The sequence below is a fragment of the Musca domestica genome, unplaced genomic scaffold, assembly GCF_030504385.1.
Source record: "Musca domestica strain aabys unplaced genomic scaffold, Musca_domestica.polishedcontigs.V.1.1 5, whole genome shotgun sequence".
Lineage (NCBI taxonomy): Eukaryota > Metazoa > Arthropoda > Insecta > Diptera > Muscidae > Musca > Musca domestica.
In genome coordinates, this window is record NW_026712346.1 from 10,127,471 (window position 1) to 10,147,166 (window position 19,696).

A 19,696-nucleotide genomic window follows, 5' to 3' on the forward strand; every position below is an offset into this window, starting at 1 on the left:
TATCGCTTTGATAATTTGAAAATCTACAACTATAGCTCACTTAGGAATCTGAATTTACGTTCTCTCCTAACTTATAACACTTTATGATATAGATTGCTAGACTCTTAGTTCTAGCAAGGGGGCCGGAATATATAAGTTCGATACGTTCCACCACAACTTTCCAATACTCGTCAATCACGGATGCTGATTGGCACACTGGCATCTCCTCTACAATTCCCTTGGCGGATACCGTAGTGAGGGGATCGCCGCTGGGTATTGGTTGTTGGCGGTAGGCTCACCTTGCTCTCATTGGAAGTAGTTGTAGTTGTAATAATATACAGGCATGGGACCCTCTGCGGTCACTCAGAACCTCTGCGTCCACTTGTCTGTATTTGCATATGTATTAGAAATAGACAAGGGATCCTCTGCGATCACTTAGAACCTCTGCGTTCACTTGTCTTTGAGAAACGAAAGCGAAAACACACATGCCTCTGTCGCCACCCCAATTACTGAAGGTAATTTATTGTCGAAAAGAAAGAACCAATAAAGCATAAATTATATTAAGAATTAATACTAATTTATCTTTGTTTTATTTCCTGTCATATTTCTTTCTTTACACCACACACGCGTATCACCCGCACCGCACCAAATCCCTCAACTACACACCTCTCTCATATCACATAATAACTCTGGGGAGTTTTGTTGTTACTACCGCTGTCGAAGCCTTTTCCCCCACTCCCCTGAGTTAGACAGTGATATTTATCGCTTTTTGCTTCCTTCGACAATTTCGCTTGTCATAAATCGTTTCGTTTTTTCGTTTTTTAAGTACTGCCCAAAAAAACTTTTAAAAATGGCTAAAAGCAAATACAGTACCTTAATAAAACAGCAAATTATCAGTGACTATCAAAACAACATATCACAGAAAATGATTTCCGAGAAATAATTTATACATATTTATGTGATTTCATAATTATTTCTGTATACTGAATCAGTTTTTTGAAACTGGATCAGTAGTAACAGTCTATAACGGATGAAGGCCGTGAAAAACTTCAGCCCGTACTGATCCACAAATTGTGAGAGAAATAAAAAATAACTATTTAAGAATTCAACTGGATTGGTGAGAGAGCAATCATTGTATAGAAGCCAGAGATCAGTGCGTAGACGAGTAGTGGTAGCTGGTCTGCATGACCGAAGACGTCAAAAAACCATTTATATCTGAAAAAATCAAAAAGGCTTTCGGAAACAATAATATTAAGTGGAATCAAGCTCAATGGAAAAAACATTATTTCTAGGATAAGTCTACGTTTAATATTAAAGGCTCAGACGTGAAAAATTTTACGGTGAGAAGACCAAAAAAATGAAGGACTCAAGCCGCAGTGTTGCAAAGGTACAGTGAAGCATGAGGGAGGGTCAAAATGGCGTGGCGCTGTTTTTCTTTCTATGGACTTGGGCCTATCCATAAAATAAAGGAAGTTGTGGATCGGTTTGTTTAAAAAGATGTGTTGGACATCACGTTGTTCCCTTACGTTGAGTAAAATATTCGGCTGATTTGGGTGTTGCAGCATGACAAGGATCCCAAACATGTATCAAAACTTGTCAAATATTGGTTGCGGGAGTCAAAAATGTATGTTTTGTTATGGCCGGCACAATCACCAGACCTAAACTCGTTAGAAAACCTTTGGAGTATCGTAGATAGGAAGAACAAGAGAGATTCGGAAATAAATAAGCACAACATTTTCTAAAGAATTCGGGGTGCCTGGGAAGGCACACCCATCAAATTGAACGTGTTATAGATTCAATGCCCCGTAGGTGTGCAGCTGCTATCAAAAATAATGGTTATGCTATCGACTACTAGCCAAAATTTAATTATTTTAAAATAAAAAATCAAAAGTTGCCTTAGTTTTGACCGAGCAAAAATTGGGTCATTTTAGTTTTCCACATATTATTTTTCGTTCAAAATTATTTTTGTATTTTTAGTTTCTTAAGTGAATTGAACCCCTCATTTAAAACTCATTTATTTTTGTAAAAGTTACAGGACATTTATTGTCTTTGCGATTTAAGTTGCTTTAGTTTTGGCCACCAGTGTATATATAAATATATATATATATATATATATATATATATATATATATATATATATATATATATATATATATATATATATATATATATATATATATATGTATATATATATAAGAATATAATATAAGGATATAATCGCGGAAAATGTGGAATTTGAAAATTATCATTTTGACTTTTGAAATGTATGTAGTAGTATTCTCATATACTCATTTTTTTGAGTTACCAACAAAAATCGATAAAATTAAAATGCTTATAACTTAGTGCAACAGGCAATCCAGAGGTTGGGCAATTGTAAGTGAAGGTGGAAGCAGATAAACCAAAGACATAGAAGTATAAAGATAGGACAAGTCGGAGTCAACATATTGACACCAGGATCACTAACCTCTATTGTTGTGATATCGTTCTTGTGTGCAGAAAATGTTATGCGTAAAATTGCTCTGTAACATTGATTTTTATGCTAACATGCGCCTCTGCATATTAATCATATAAACTATTTTTCCATAATGCATTTCGTCCAGCCTTTGCCATTCTAGGTCTTTGGATAAACTCCCAAAAGGATTTTGGGTTCCAAGGCCAAATTTCTTTAGAGCAAATCATAGATAGATTTAACCACACCCAAAAGGTCTCAAATATTTTGTCCAAACACTTTGCAATATTTAAGATAGAACTTTAAAATTTGATACTTTTCCGTACAGCCACCGACTTCCTGCACCGTGACATCATTTTTCAATTGATATGGCCCTTATTTGGCACCTTTGTTTCTAAGGGGCAGAAAATTTTCAATAAAGATAGTAGCGCCAATACTAAGCTACCTTCTGATTTTACCTATTTCGGGGGTTTTAACCAGATTCTGCAATCGATTTGACTATAAAATTGTAGAGGCGCTGCTTATAACAGAGACATGTTAGCATAAAAAACATAATTACAGAGTAGTTTTACGCATAACATTTTCTGTAAACCACAAATTTTGGTTCAAAATTGTATTCCATTGGAGTTTTCAATCAATTAAAAATAAAATTTTCCTTAAAACAATTTAACATTGGTGATTATGATATCGCAATAACAGCGGAAATCCCCCTGGTGAAAATATTTTGACTTTGACTTGTCCTATCTTCATACAAAGAAATAAAACTATAAATGTTGGACAAAATGTATTTGTCTATAAGGTTATAGATGACAGACCTGATGACAAAAATGCATTGGAAATATTACAGAAACATGTTACTCCGAAATCGCGAAAAAAAATGTTGGAAAACCGAGGAGAAAAGCAACAGATATGTTATATATGGATTCAAAAATCTATTTCAGAGCATTTCCGAAAACTCTATAAAAGTGCCAGCTCGGTTAGATTATAACATGATGCTATGTTGAACAATCCCGGGGAAGACGTAGACCTGCGCAGTCAATTTTCTGTCTGAGGCTGTAGCATCCATTTCGAACTTCAAGTACCAAACTTATTATACCCTACTTATATACCTCTATATATATATATATATATATATATTGAAATGTATGTAGTAGTATTGTTTTTTTTGCATGATTTTTTCCATTTTGTCTTACTATTTTCAAATGTACATTTGTAGTGTTTTTTATACCCTCCAGCATATTGTGGAGGGTATAATAAGTTTGGTACTTGAAGTTCGAAATGGATGCTACAGCCTCAGACAGAAAATTGACTGCGCAGGTCTACGTCTTCCCCGGGATTGTTCAACATAGCATCATGTTATAATCTAACCGAGCTGGCACTTTTATAGAGTTTTCGGAAATGCTCTGAAATAGATTTTTGAATCCATATATAACATATCTGTTGCTTTTCTCCTCGGTTTTCCGACATTTTTTTCGCGATTTCGGAGTAACATGTTTCTGTAATATTTCCAATGCATTTTTGTCATCAGGTCTGTCATCTATAACCTTATAGACAAATACATTTTGTCCAACATTTATAGTTTTATTTCTTTGTATGAAGATAGGACAAGTCAAAGTCAAAATATTTTCACCAGGGGGATTTCCGCTGTTATTGCGATATCATAATCACCAATGTTAAATTGTTTTAAGGAAAATTTTATTTTTAATTGATTGAAAACTCCAATGGAATACAATTTTGAACCAAAATTTGTGGTTTACAGAAAATGTTATGCGTAAAACTACTCTGTAATTATGTTTTTTATGCTAACATGTCTCTGTTATAAGCAGCGCCTCTACAATTTTATAGTCAAATCGATTGCAGAATCTGGTTAAAACCCCCGAAATAGGTAAAATCAGAAGGTACCTTAGTATTGGCGCTACTACCTTTATTGAAAATTTTCTGCCCCTTAGAAACAAAGGTGCCAAATAAGGGCCATATCAATTGAAAAATGATGTCACGGTGCAGGAAGTCGGTGGCTGTACGGAAAAGTATCAAATTTTAAAGTTCTATCTTAAATATTGCAAAGTGTTTGGACAAAATATTTGAGACCTTTTGGGTGTGGTTAAATCTATCTATGATTTGCTCTAAAAAAGTTTGGCCTTGGAACCCATAATCCTTTTGGGAGTTTATCCAAAGACCTAGAATGGCTAAGGCTGGACGAAATGCATTATGGAAAAATAGTTTATATGATTAATATGCAGAGGCGCATGTTAGCATAAAAATCAATGTTACAGAGCAATTTTACGCATAACATTTTCTGCACACAAGAACGATATCACAACAATAGAGGTTAGTGATCCTGGTGTCAATATGTTGACTCCGACTTGTCCTATCTTTATACTTCTATGTCTTTGGTTTATCTGCTTCCACCTTCACTTACAATTGCCCAACCTCTGGATTGCCTGTTGCACTAAGTTATAAGCATTTTAATTTTATCGATTTTTGTTGGTAACTCAAAAAAATGAGTAATGCCATGTTTACGTTGGAACTTTTTGCAGGGTTGATATAGTTTCACTGCCACAAACTATTCATAAACTGTCAAAGACGAAATAAATGGCCTGTCCATACGTAGATTGTATACATTGGACAATGGTCGAGTCAAGGTCTTGAAACAGGTCACACAGGAGTAAATTAATGAAAATCTTATCAATTTCAATGTCAAAAATGTTTGCCATTAGGTGGATAAAACTCCCATCATTTATTGCTCTCAATTTTTTTCCAAAATAATTTTTTTTGGTGTCAAAGTAAATTTTCAACTTTTAGTTTGAGATTTAATTGCAAGCACATTTTTTTGATAACCAAATTGGTAGTGAGTTGGGCTTACTGTGTGACCTCTTCATAGGTACCATAACATTGCCGGACTTAACCAGAAATAAAAACATTCAATTTCATCATATAATAATCATTTAAATTGCTGACACACCTGCTAATACAGTAATTTAAATTGAAAGGAGGAAATCGCTATAACATTTTTTTTGGAATGCGAAGTCGAAAATTGATGTAAGTTTTTAAACACTTTAAATTGTCAACTCCGAAAAGTCTTTCGCATTTTTCATATGTGCATATAACCATTTTCAAACGAAGGAAACGATACGCTTCATTTGTTTTTGTTTTCGCAAGCCTTCGGATATTTCATGGAATAGAATCGAAAATCAGAGATAAAAACAAATCCCACAATTTATAATTGAGTTGAATTGCCTGCGACTGCTGACCTTTTTTACGTCGTTCTGTTGTCGGTCGAATGTGGTTCAACGTGTGACGGAAGTCCAAGGGGTGGCAAAATTAAAAACCAAGCTACCAAAGCCGATTTGATTGGTTTGAGTAGCGTTTTTTACATTTGTATTTTGTCGTTCTTGTTCAAAGCCTTGTTCGATAGGATTGTTATTCTAGGGCCGGCCAATTCCATTCGTAGCACACGCATATTCAAACATATGTATATGTGTGTGTGCAAATGTGAATTCGCTTCGATTTTTTAATCGCTTATATTGGCACACATACATACAAATACACAATCGCACTAGTTTACACATACATCCACATGTCTCCTCCATCCATACATATGGATGCATTCATCTACGGCAGAAGTACATGTGGCGACAATCAGTAAGTGATATGCAAACATCCGTTGAAACGAAAATTGACAATTTGTTTAAGCAATTTTCCGGTTGAGCTGGTTTTTTCAGTCCTGTTGGTCACGCCATTTACTAACACGGTCCACAATGATGTGCGACAGTCATTACTGCAGGGTGATTCGGTATTGGGTTATACAATAAATGACAAAGAAAAAATAAAAATCTCAAAGTTTTATAGTAATATTATCGTTTGAAACAAGACATCACGCGTTAATTTCAGGCGGGCCGAACTTTTTATACGCCCCCACAATGAGTGAAGAAAACCTTTACAAATGGAAAATGAATCGGGATTGAATATTGGACCCACTTCCATTTTTGACATTGAAATCGGTGGGTAAAAAGTTGTAAAAATGCCAACAAGGTGGAAGGTACCGGTTTCCCGCTAAAGTGAAATAAAAAAATGTTGCTAAAATGTTGTAAAATCATTAAAATACCCAATTTTCGGAGGTCCCGCCTTGTGAGAGATAAATCAAATAGTTAGCCTTTTCCTGAACCCATTACAAACTCAATCTGCGAATTTTAATTGATTCTCTTGAAAAGTGTAGCTATAGTCATCAGAATATCCCAATATCGGGAAGTACCGAAACATGGCGTGAACCTATATAGGCAATGATCTGCCACAGGAGGTAGAAGGCATTACGAACCTTAAGTGCCGAATTGTAAACAATAATTAGTATTAAATTATCAGAAACCGAATATCAGGAGGAAACCGAATAGAGCTACCCATAAAAAAGTTTATATTGGGATTTTATGTGAAGTAGATCATTTTAATTATGAACCTTTATACCCGTTGTAACTCTGTATCTACTTCCACCAGATTTGACGGAGGCATTTAACCAATCTTACCAAATAACATTGCTTTAGATATGGCTTCAAGGATGATTATATATACCTATATACTATATCTATTTATAAGTACTAAAGTGTACTACATTTGGTATTGGGTAAAGTGATAGAGGTGAAATACTGGAATTTGACATTGATGTTCTTTTGGTATCTGGAATTGAAATATTGAGGTGGTTTTGCAAATGCGACGTTATGGAGACGTTAAAAAAGTTTTGGATAGAAAAAAATGGATGTGTCTCCATCCCATCAAACCATCAAATTGAAAGATTCAGAAGACTGTTTGGTGTGAAACGTAAACGCTATCGGATGAGCCGAAACGACGTAAAGATATGTATTCATATATATATATATATATATGTATATATATATGTATAACTGTGAAATTAAAATTTCTGAAAAATGGGATCAGGTTTTTTAAAAGGTTTTTATATCGATAGCGATGTTTACGTTTTACACCAAACAGTCTTCGGAATTTTTAAATTTGATGGTTGATGGTTTGATGGGATGGAGCCACATCCATTTGTTTCTATCCAAAACTTTTTTAACGTCTCTTTAACGTCTCCATATATATACTAGCTGGCCCAGCCCCGGCCCATAGTTTTTGTCTTCAATGCAAAGTTTTTAAAGCATAACAATTCACAGATCTGGCTCAAATAAGTGGCATAATTTTTAGTAAAAATGATGATTCGACTAAATAGAAATAAGTACGCATCGCATAAATGTGAATACAGGATTACGTACCAGGCGATATAAAAACCTTTTTAAAAACCTGATCCCATTTTTCAGAAATTTTAATTTGACAGTTAAAAACCTTAATAACATAAAAGTTAGGGACTCCATAAAGTATGCTAAAGAGTAGAAATCTTTGTCGATTAAATTATGTCCGTGAGCCTCTCCGTTCACCATTTGCAATTACATCAGAGGTCACCAAATTTAATATGCGTCTTTCAACCTTTCCACAAGCTTTAATATTATATATTTGCCCTCATATAATATTATCTCCTAATATTCGTCGACCAAATGTGCTCTAATTTGGCCGACTTGAGGTATTTTAAAGATATCAAAAGCATTTTCGAGCTTATAAATCATTTGTAAAAAATTATAACAAATTTCAACGTTACGATTTATTTTATATTCCCCAATACCACTTTATACTCGTTATATCATCGTGTTTAATACAATTTTCAAACCTCAATTATCAGTGTTATAAAAGGTTTAGCAATATTTTCCAAATCAAAAGTTTTGAATTCGTAACTTTTAGGATACCATGTTGTAAGTTATTAATTTTTTTACCAGTGTAATATCCTATTCCAATTAATCTATATCCGTCTGTGTATGCGGCCGTTCGTTGCAATCGCAATAAAGGCGAAATATTTAAACTAATTTTTGATCTTTAATAAAACCACTAAAAATTCGTCCTTTTGCATGTTTTTCTTACAATTTCTACCAATTGAACTGTAATTTGACATTTAAACTTTTCGGTATTTTGAAATCAATACCGGTAATAACTGTTTACTATTGGTTCCCAATTAGGCATAGCCTCGATTTAAAAGAACGTTTAGATTTTGAATGTTTGGTGCTTTGAGAAGTATTTCTTAATCAAAATTGGACATTTTGGTATGGCAACCATATAACAGCATCTATAGCAAATATGCCAAATTTCTCAATTTTTTCGGTTGTTTTTTTATTTCAATAAGAATTTTCAATTCCAAAAGGCATTCTGAAACAATTCTAAAAAAATTCCATTTCAAAATAGAACAGCAAATTTTTTCAGTTCCGCGACTTTTCCTCAAATTTCTCAAATTTTTTCAACAAAACGTTTCCCTTTATTACAAACTAGCTGGCCCGGTCCGCGTTGCCGGCCCGTAGTTTTTGTTTATTATGCATATTTTTAAAAGCATAATTATTCACAGATATGACTGATGTAAGTGTTTGCGTACTGGTCGATTAAAAGTGTTTTAAAATATCTGTACCCATTTATAAGCCGTGGACTTCAATATTTAAACCGTGTGCTTCAAATGTGTGGATGTGCTATACAAATCTATTAAAAAGTATATATGAATCTTATCCCCATGTAAGGGATCAAATTAATTTTTAGTATGGTAAAAATCGTAGCAAAATTTTACAGTCAAATGAGAAGCAATTTGGAATTTACTGTATTTTGTACACCTCATAATTGAGGGCTGAATGATTTAAGAATAGGCAAAGTTAATTACTTTTTTAAACCCATTAGCACCTTAGATTGTGCATTAGAGTCCTCATAAGTCCCCCTAACCATGTCGGTCTGTTTGTCCGCCAAAAGGTGGACTTGAGGGTATACTATTGCATGGAGAAAATTCTAAAATTTGTGAATATGTTGACATTTTTGTGTAAGATTTTCACCCCCCGAATACACATTTTTAGCCAAATCCTTTGAAATATGGTAAAATCAGGAGGTGCCTTTATATGGGCACTACTCCGAAACATCGACCTACTTTGAAAACTTTCTTTTACCCCTTATAATCCAATATGGCAAATAGAGGCCAACTCAAAATTATAGGTATTTCACACCCATTACCGTAAGATGGGAATTTTTTTATTTTCCATTTAAATTGTAAATTGGAGACCCCATAAAGTCCATATTTTTGATCATAGTATAATTCAATGTCGATTCAACAAATATTCGGTCCCGTACTACTTTCTTATATTTGTAATTTGTTCATGTTCCCACAATTTATTTCATATAGATGTACATTCCAAATCTACGTTCCCAACCAATATTCTCTTGGGAGTTACAAATTCAATAGAATACAAAATTTTCCTTTCTGACCACACATTAGGTGTGAAAGTGGACTTGGGGATACTCCAATGTGGAGACTTTACTTAAATAATTCCTATGTGGCAATTATCTGTATGATGGTTCCCTTCCCCAGGGAAGCATAACAAAATTTTTTAGCCAAATCAATTGATGAATGTGTTCAAGACCAATATGGGCCCTACTCTGAAAATTTCAAATTTTATGCGAAGAGGTTCTGTACCCCCTTAGACACAAAGATGCCTAATAAGGGCCAAAAAATAAAAAGGGACTAAGACCCCAAAAATAGCTTGAATCATACGATGGTTATATAAATATAAAATCGGGTTGTACCCTTATCCGTGAGTTATGATCTATATCATGACCTGCAAAAGCGATTTAAGGTATCTTGAATGTTTGGGAAGAATTTCTGGGAGGATAGAAATCCTTTTCTTAATAAAAGTCCCATTCGCTCTACTATTTTGCACCTTTTATATTTGGTATTTTCCTGATTGTACTCCCAAAGAATTTTGCATTTTGAGCTCTCATTGGACGGATTATTGTCACATAAAAAAGGCATGTTCACGCTTTGAGATGAGGCCCATTAGGCTTTTTCGGTCATTTTTGATTATTTAAATGTGTTCGCATCTTCCAGCTGAACCACGATATAGGCCCTGGAGTTGAAAGGTAGATGTCAGTTTACATTCTATTTCGCACTTATTTTGGTGAAAAATTGTATAGTGAAAAATTATTCTTCATTTTGTTCACAAAAAATCAATTGAATTCAATATGATAATGCAAATTGAAAAAAAAAAATTGACAAAAAAAGAATAACAAATTGTAAAAATATTCAACTTGTTAGCCGATTTTTTACAGCAAATGTTTAAAGGTCCTTACAAAGTTTGTCAATAGAATGTACTATTATTTTAAAAATCGATTCCATTGAAAAAAAAAATTTTTTTCGATTTTTTCCCGATTTCAGAATTTGTGCAATGAGATCTCTTTTTCGTGAGTTTTTGGCGATTTTGAAAAAGTAATTATCTTTTAACTTTGGTGTGACTGCGTTTAATTATTTCGATATCCTCTATTCCGTTTCGCCACCGCATAATTCGGTACTACACTTCCATGTAACCCGCCATCAATTTCAGTTCTCAAGAAATAAAGTTAATCAAATAAATTGGTATTAATATTCGAATTCAAAAATAAAATATAAAAAACACTACAAATGTACATTAGAAAAAAGTAAGTCAAAATGGAAAAAAATCATGCAAAATAAAACATTACTATTGTACAATTCAAAAGTCAAAATGAAAATGTTAATATATCACATTTTTACGCGATTTTTTTGGATATTATCCTTTTCGGAAAAGAGACAATTCCGAATTTGTTTGAATCGTTAAAATCTGTCCAGCGGTTCTTAAGTTATAAGCGTAGTAACTAACACAACTTCCTTTTATATATATAGATAACCAAGAGAAAAATTGAGTCAAATCGGTCCAGCCGTTCTCTACTGATGTTTTACTATACTTATTTAAATGTTTTACATATAGATTTAAAGAAGTAGGTGTGGCCAGTTCCTCTGACCCCAAGTCAAGATTACGTCGTATACTAACTGTGGAACAGATATCTTCATGATTTTGGCAAACATTAGATTTTAGGTAAATCTAAAAAAATGGGCGTAAAAGTAGGCGTGGTCACTTTTTTTTTTGCATAAAACCTAAGTTGTGGTAGGACGAACATTGAAAACAAAAATCAAAAATCCAAATCGTGGATTGATTGATTCTTACCAACCAAAAACAATTGATTTTTTATATATATAGAGATAGATTAAAAAGTAGGCGTGGTCAGTTCCTCAGCCCCCAAATAAATACTTAGGGTTGGAGAGAAAGTTAACAGTATCTCGTGCAATAATTTTCAAATCGATATCTTCATTATAAATCGAAAAAGCGGGCATAAAAGGAGGCGTGGTCAATATTTTTTCTTATAGTATAGAAAATGCAGTCCCTTCTTAAACGTAAACAACTGAAATTGATTTTCATTGTTTTGAATTTTTGTTGTTACAAAATGGTCAGGCTTAATCCATTTATTGTTGTTTTTATAAAAACAAAGTTAGTTTTCTTTACACCTAAGTTTAATTTTATTAAAAAATGACCAAAATTTATTAATATTCAAAAAAAATAAATTTTTAATATAGATTATAATTATTCATTGTAAAGTTTTGAGTTCTAAAACTCACTTTTTCGATTCCTCGCCTAAAGGAGTTTTTGCGATTCTGAAACGATGACGCATGGTTAGATTTCTAACTTTCATTTTCAGCAATTTTTTCCGATTTTAGAATATTTTTGTTTTTTTTTACACCTTTTCTTTTTTTTACACTTTTTCATCTAGATATTATCTTTTGCGCTTTTATTCACATCGTGGCCTATCGATTAGTCCATCCTATAAGACCAGCTAATTTCATTGACCATATAAAACGTATGCATGCCAGTCCGTCCTTTCCGTCCGTCTTTCCACGTATTCTTGTGAACAAAATGCAGTCGCATTTATTATCCGATTGATATTATATATTGCAAACAATATTTGTTTGGCCTAAGAATGAATCCTATTAAAATTGGTGATAATCGAATCAGATTAAGATGTAGCTCTCATATATCTTCAACCCATTTCGGGTTAATTGTGCACCAAATGACCCATAAAACTCCAAATGAACTGAATTTTGGTACATCCAACCGAATTCAGTTTAGAAGCAAGTAAATCAAGTTTGGTGAAAATCGGTTCAGATATAGCTATAACTCCCATATATATGTTTCATCCAATTTGGTGTTTAAGTCCCCAACATTCGTAATACACACCCCACAGGAAAGATGTTTTGTATCAGATATCAGATACAGCCTAGAAATATCTCTGCCAAATGTTATCAAGATTGGTTCAGATTTTTATATACCCTCCATATATATCTTCAATCGATTTCGGGTTAATTGTGCATCAAATGGTCAATAAAAGTCCAAATGACCTGAGTTTTGGCACATCCGACCGATTTCAATCTAGAAGCAAGTACATCAAATTTGGAGAAAATCGATTCTGATACAGCTATAGCTCTCATCCGATTTAGAGATTAAGTCCCCCACATTCGTAATATGCATTCGACAACAATGATATTTGGTACCAGATATCTTATAGAGCTCGGAAATACATTTGCTAAATTTTATCGAGATCGGTTCAGATTTGGATATAGCTCCCATACATATCCATAATCTGATTTCAGGTTTATTGTGCAAATAATGGCTAATATCAGCCCAAATAGAGTGAATTTCGGGACGTGCGTTTCCATTTTGTGGAACTCGGCTCCGATAGATTTGTATACCTTACACCAAAAGGTGGTATTATGATGGAGGGTATTATGTCTTTGTGCATTTTTTGTAACAGGCAAAAGGAAACGAGATAGACCCATAGTTCCTTTTGATGATCTGCATAGAATCTCAGATTTATTCGGTTCAGATTTAGCTATAGATCCCATATATATTGTTCATCCGATTTGTTATTTTAGTCCTCCGCAGCCGTAATATGCACACTGTAACAACCATATTTGGGGAAATATATCAAATATAGCTCAGAAATACCTTCACTAAATTTTATCGAGATCGGTTCAGATTTGGATATAGCTCCCATATATAACTTCGTCCGATTTACTTTTTATTGTGCACCAAACGTCTAATATTTGCCCAAATGGGATGGAATTTGGCACATACGAACCAATTGAGTCTTGAAGCTAGTATGCCAAATTTGGTGAAGATCGGTTCAGATATAGCTATAGCTCCCATATATATTGTTCATCCGATTTTTTGCATTTGTTACCCACAGCCGTAATATGCACTCCGTAACAACGATATTCAGGAAATATATGAAATACAGCTCAGAAATATCTTTGCCAAATTTTATCGAGATCGGTTCCGGTTTGGATATAGGTCCCATATATATCTTTATCTGATTTCAAATTAATTTTGCACCAAATGTGCAATACAAGTCCGAATTTAAAAGATACAAATGCTTCGGCATATTTAGTCCTTTGAACTTTAATTCTCCCATAAAAACTTTTAATTGTTATGCGGAGCTTTACTAAATTAGCAAAGTGGCGTAGGGTATCATAAAGTCGGCCCCGCCCGACTTTAGGACTTTCTGAAGTTTGTATTAACAAAAATAATTCAATTATTTTTGTTAATACAAACTTTAATATCAAAGAATCACGTGGATCGCACAGGATCTTTGGGATCGCAATTTCATATACATGAAATTGCGAGGAATTCAAAGTCAATTTGAATTTTAAATTTTTTGATGCGTAGTTTAACCAACAGATGATAAAATGTTTTTCCACTTTTTGGTAGACGTTATTAAAATAATGAAAAATCAAAACTCTATAACGTCTTCAGATAGATATCGTTTGGTAACTATAGAAATGAAATGAAAAGTCGACCAAAATTCGATGATCTCTAAGTCGAGACGACTACGTGAGTCGATTAATCGCATGCATACTTAATCCAGTTATTGATAATGAAAATTTAGGAGGCTTAATGGCTTATTTATACCATGCTAACATATCATATACAATTTTTCCATTGAAAACATCAGAATTTCAAAATTAAAATGTCCTCCTTCGAAATGTAGTCAGAAATTGTGCACAAGAGGCCTATCCTATATCCGACGTGCGGTAAAAACGGAACCTCCCAATATTCGGTATTTTGATGATTTTAGCGCCATTATTCACCAGAGTAGTTTCAAATTACGTATTTAGAGTTCGTAATAGGAACTACAGTCTGTGACAGCAAATTGTGTATGCAGGTCCAGGTCTTCGTATAAGCCCCATATATCAGTATCTCCCTATATTCGGTATTTTGACGATTTCAGGTACAATACTCACCGAAATTTTTTGAGATGTCGTATCTGAAGTTCGTAATGGTTGCTAAACCTGTGACCGAAAATTGACTATGCAGCTCCAGGTCTTCTATGGCTTCGATTTCAATATAATTTCGCAAATGTATGTTCGTTTCAAATTCGGTTACACATTCAAATTTCATTGAATTTGGGGATACATAGTGTGTTTGGTGCATCAAACACATGAAATCGGCTGAAAATGTATATGGGAGCTATATCCAAATCTCAACCGATTTAAATGTAATTTAGCAAATTTATTTTTGATCCAAATTCCGTTACATATTCCAAATTTGGAGACTGTATCTGCAATCAATCAATAGATATGTGCATTTAAAATCTAATTTTGTTGGAGGTACCACCGATTCTGATGCTATATTTCCAGTTCCAAGTGGAATTTCCAAAATGAATACAGTCTATGCAACTTTAAGGCGTTGTTGTTGTATACTTGGAAATTTTCAGGAAAATCTGTTAGGTGGTTTTCGAGTCGATAAATTATAAACATTTTTCTCTTTTATTAATATAGAAGATGATTTTATTTCCGACAAAAAAACAGAAATAAGTCGAATTTGTTTAACTTTGAAAATATAACGATTTACTAAGATCTTCTGGGAGAGAAAGAATTTTTTCCTTTTAAACTACGAATGCCAGCTAGATCGGTTACAGAATGCAGTTACATTTTTATACCCTGGGTATTATGTCTTTGTGCATTTGTTTGTAACAGGCAAAAGGAAATGAGATAGACCCATAGTTTCTTTTGATGATCTGCATAGAATCACATTCTGAGTCGATTTATGCATGTCCGTCCGTTCTTCTGTCCATGTATTTTTGTAAACAAAGTACAGGTCGTATTTATTGCCCGATCCAGGGGGAATTTTGAACAAAAAATTAGTTTGACCCAAGAACGATCTCTATTGAAAGTGGAGTAAATCGGTCAAAATTTAGATATAGCTCCAATATATATCTTTGTGTAATATCAGACCAAATAGTACGACATTTTGCACATACGACCAGATTAGGCCTGAAAATAAGTATGCTAAATTAGATTGAAATCGGTTCAGTTATAGTTATAGCTCCCATATGTATAATGTAAAATATGAAATATGTTAAATACAACTCAGAAATACCTTTACTAAATTTTATCGAGTCCGATTTGCCTTTGTCCGATTGTCTTTTATTGTGCACCAAACGTGTAATATTAGCCCAAATAGGATGGAATTTGACTTTTACTGTCAAATTGAGTCTAGAAGAAAGTATGACAATTTGGGTGAAAATCGGTTTATATATAGGTATAGCTCTCATAAATATTGGTCATCCGATTTGTTGAATTTGTCTTGCACAGCGGTAATATGCAGTAGTAACGATATTCAGGGAAATACAGCTCAGAAATGACTTTGCAAATTTTGTCGAGATTGGTTCAGATTTGGATATAGCTTCCATATATATCTTTATCCGATTTCATGTTAATTGTGCACCAAATGGGTAATACAAGCCCGAATTGGTCTTTAAAGTAAAATTATAATCATAGTTGGTATGATTTAATTCTCACAAATTCCCATTAAAAACTTGTATTTGTTATGTGAAGTTCAGAGAACTTAAAAACAGAAGTGTTAAAATCCAATTCAAATTCCTGATGATGACTATCGAAGATAGTCGAAATATCGGACAAATAAATTAATATATAAAAAAACAAATTCGTCTGTTTTTTTTTTAATTCTGACCTCAAGCCAAACGAAAAACCAGAAAAAAAGAAGTTCTACTAAATATGTAAAGTGCTGTAGGGTATATATGTATATGTATAAAGTTGGCCCCACCCGACTTTCTTTACTGGTTTTTGCTATATATGCGATATCTTGGATATGACCATCAATGTAACGGTCAGAAGTGAAATTTTCGCGCATTTGTCATTTCGGCAGGATTAAAAGCATTCGCGGGAATTTTGGTATTTTTTACATAAATGTTATGGTCTATTTTACGCGCTAAATTTTATCAATTACAATAGCAAATAGCTATATGCGGTTCGTATGGTGCATTCACCCATTATTTTTTCAAGGAGAAGAATAAAAGAAGATTTGATGGATGATAATCCTTGAAGTATAAAATATTCTATAGATGTTCCCGTTTTGGTGTGGCCCCCATATAACGGTCCACCCACTTTATATATCTTTTTTAAATGTGTAACAGCATTTTCCTAACGGTTTTACTGGTATTTGTAGTTTAAAGTGGAACACGTTTGAATTCAAATGCTTTCATATAAAAATGTTTTCTTTACCCAATGGTGGAGGGTATAAAAAGTTCGTCCCGGCCCAACTTAATGGTTTTACACACTCCACCATAGTATGGAGGGTATATTAAGTTTGTCATTCCGTTTGGAAACCTCGAAATATACATTTTAGAACCCACAAAGTATATAGTCTGGATCAGCATAAAATTTTATGTCGATTTAGCGATGCCCGTCCGCCTGTCCGTCTATCTATCTGTCCGTCTGTGGAAATCGCTCTAGGTTCCGAACGAAATGAAGTAGATTGTTAAAATTTTACTCAAATGTATATTATGTCTGCAGTACTTTTGGTATTGAAAATGGGCCATGCAGGTTCACGTTTTGGCTTAGCCGCCACGTAACGGTACCTCCCGATATTCGGTATTTCGATAATTTCACCGGAATCGTTTAAAATTTGGTATTTGAAGTTCGAACAGAAATTTGTCTGTGCATGTCGATGTCTGCGTATAGCCCCCATATAACGGTGACTTCCTATATTCGGTATTTTGAAGATTTTGGTGACATTATTCATTGGAAGTGTTTAAATTTTGGTATTTGAAGTTCGTAATGGATACTGCAGCCTGAGGCAGAGAATTGTCTGTACAGGTCCACAGTTTGGTATAGCCCCCATATAATTTTTTTTTTCAAGTTTCGCATTTAAATATTTTTATAGCTTATAGCTTATGACAAAAGACCTTAATATAACGGCTACATTTGGTATTTTTAAGATTTTAACAGAATTTTTAACGGATTTTATTATTATTATTATTTTTTTTTTTTTTTTGAAAATTGCCAAATTCGTTCCAAATTGTGGAGGGTATTCGAAATTCGGCCCGGCTGAACTTAAAATTTGTTTACTTGTTTCTTGTTAATTCGAATAATTTTTGATTTATTTCGTAAGTATTTGAATTAAAATTGGCATTCCCGAGTTTCAACTGAAATCATTCGAATTGCAATTGGAATTTTCGAATTGCACTTCGAACGATTCGAATTACAATTCGAAAGACTCGAATTACAAATGGAATTCTCAAATTACAATTAAAGTGTTTCGAATGACATCGCAAAAGGTGTAGTTCCATTATTTTCATTATGTCTAGCGCTTTTCTTAAACAGAGCTAACAATTTTTGAAATTCAAATCAAAGAGAAAAACAATTTCATACTTCTGAAAAAAAAAACAGAATAACAGAACAAACAAGTCAATAAGGGAACAGAATACAAAATATAAGCTTTCCTTTGATGATTTTCATTTTTTTTTGTCAATGACGAGACACCTAGTTTACAAAACAAGTTTGGGTATTCTAACAGGTAATAAATTAACTCTGTTGTCGTGTCGTTTGTAAAGGCAAGATTTTTTGCTGTCATTGTACGCAAAAGTCCAGCATAGGTTAAAGGAACTGGCGAAAAAATTCCACCAAATTTTTGCACGCCTGTTTCGATTTTGTTTTGATCAGCTGTTTATGTTGATGGTTATTTTTCTGGAGTTTACCCAATGTTGACTTTGTATATTTTCTGAATTTTTGCATGAGATCCTACTGCCTCTAGCAAAGAATTTATTGAATTAATTTTATTGGAAAATTAATAATGAAACAAGCAAATAGCAGTAAGTTTGGAGGGTTGAATGTTTGAATACCATCAACACTTGGAGCGCATTTGAAATTTGAAAAAAAAATTGTTTGATAAAAATATAGGGGGTTACCGTTATATTGGGGCCTATACGAAGACGTGGACCTGCATTGGCAATTTTCTGTCATACACCATTGCGATATTAAAATACGAAACTTGTAACAATTCCGGTGAATAATGCAATGCAATAACATCAAAATACCCAATAATGGGAAGTAACGTGACATAAATAATCAAAATACAGAATATCTGGGGGTACCAGAAGTCAACACTATATCGGAAGAAAAATTGTGAATAAAACATCAAAAAAACTTAAATCTGTCGGGAAAGTTATATGGGGGTTATATCAAATCTTGCGCCTAAATAGCCCATTTTCAATACCAAAAGTCCTGCAGACCTAACACACATCTGGGTAAAATTTTATCAATCTACTTCGGAAGCTAGAATGATTTCCACAGGCGGACAGAGAGACGAACATCGATAAATTGATATAGAATTATATGTTGACTAAGAATTGTTATACTTTGTAGGATCTAAAATGTATACTTCGACCTATTACAAACGGAATGACCTACTAATTGTAATGCATGTGTCATATCTACAAGTCAAAAAAGTCAGAAACGAACTGACAAAACATTGGAAATAACGATTAATAAAATTTAAACAAGAAAGGATCAAATATATATTTGAAATGTACACAATTGTACAAAGTGTTCAGGTACCCCACCCCGACCGGGAGAGCTTAAATCAAGTATTTTATGCCCACTCGACTTATGTTGAATTTAGTTTTGCCGGTCTGTTTCCCCTCTACACACCATATTTAAGAACACCGTATTAATAACCCTATATTTGTATATAATCCTGCATTTATGGATGTGTTGGTTAGAATGCTAAATGACAATTCCGCAAATCGGATGAATTTAGATTTTTTAATAGTTATTCCACTCATTTCATGTCCGCCGAGTTCGCGGCTGAGTTTTTTTGCAGTTCCATTATTTATGTATTTTGTAGTTATAATTTTAATACATTCCCGTATCCCCGTGCATATGTCGAGTAGTTTGGTGTTATGTACAAAATTTCCAAACAAAACAAAAAATATTAGATGCAAATAACTGGCTATGCAACTTGGTTTGTTAAAATTGCTCATTATAATGTTAACTCAACGAAA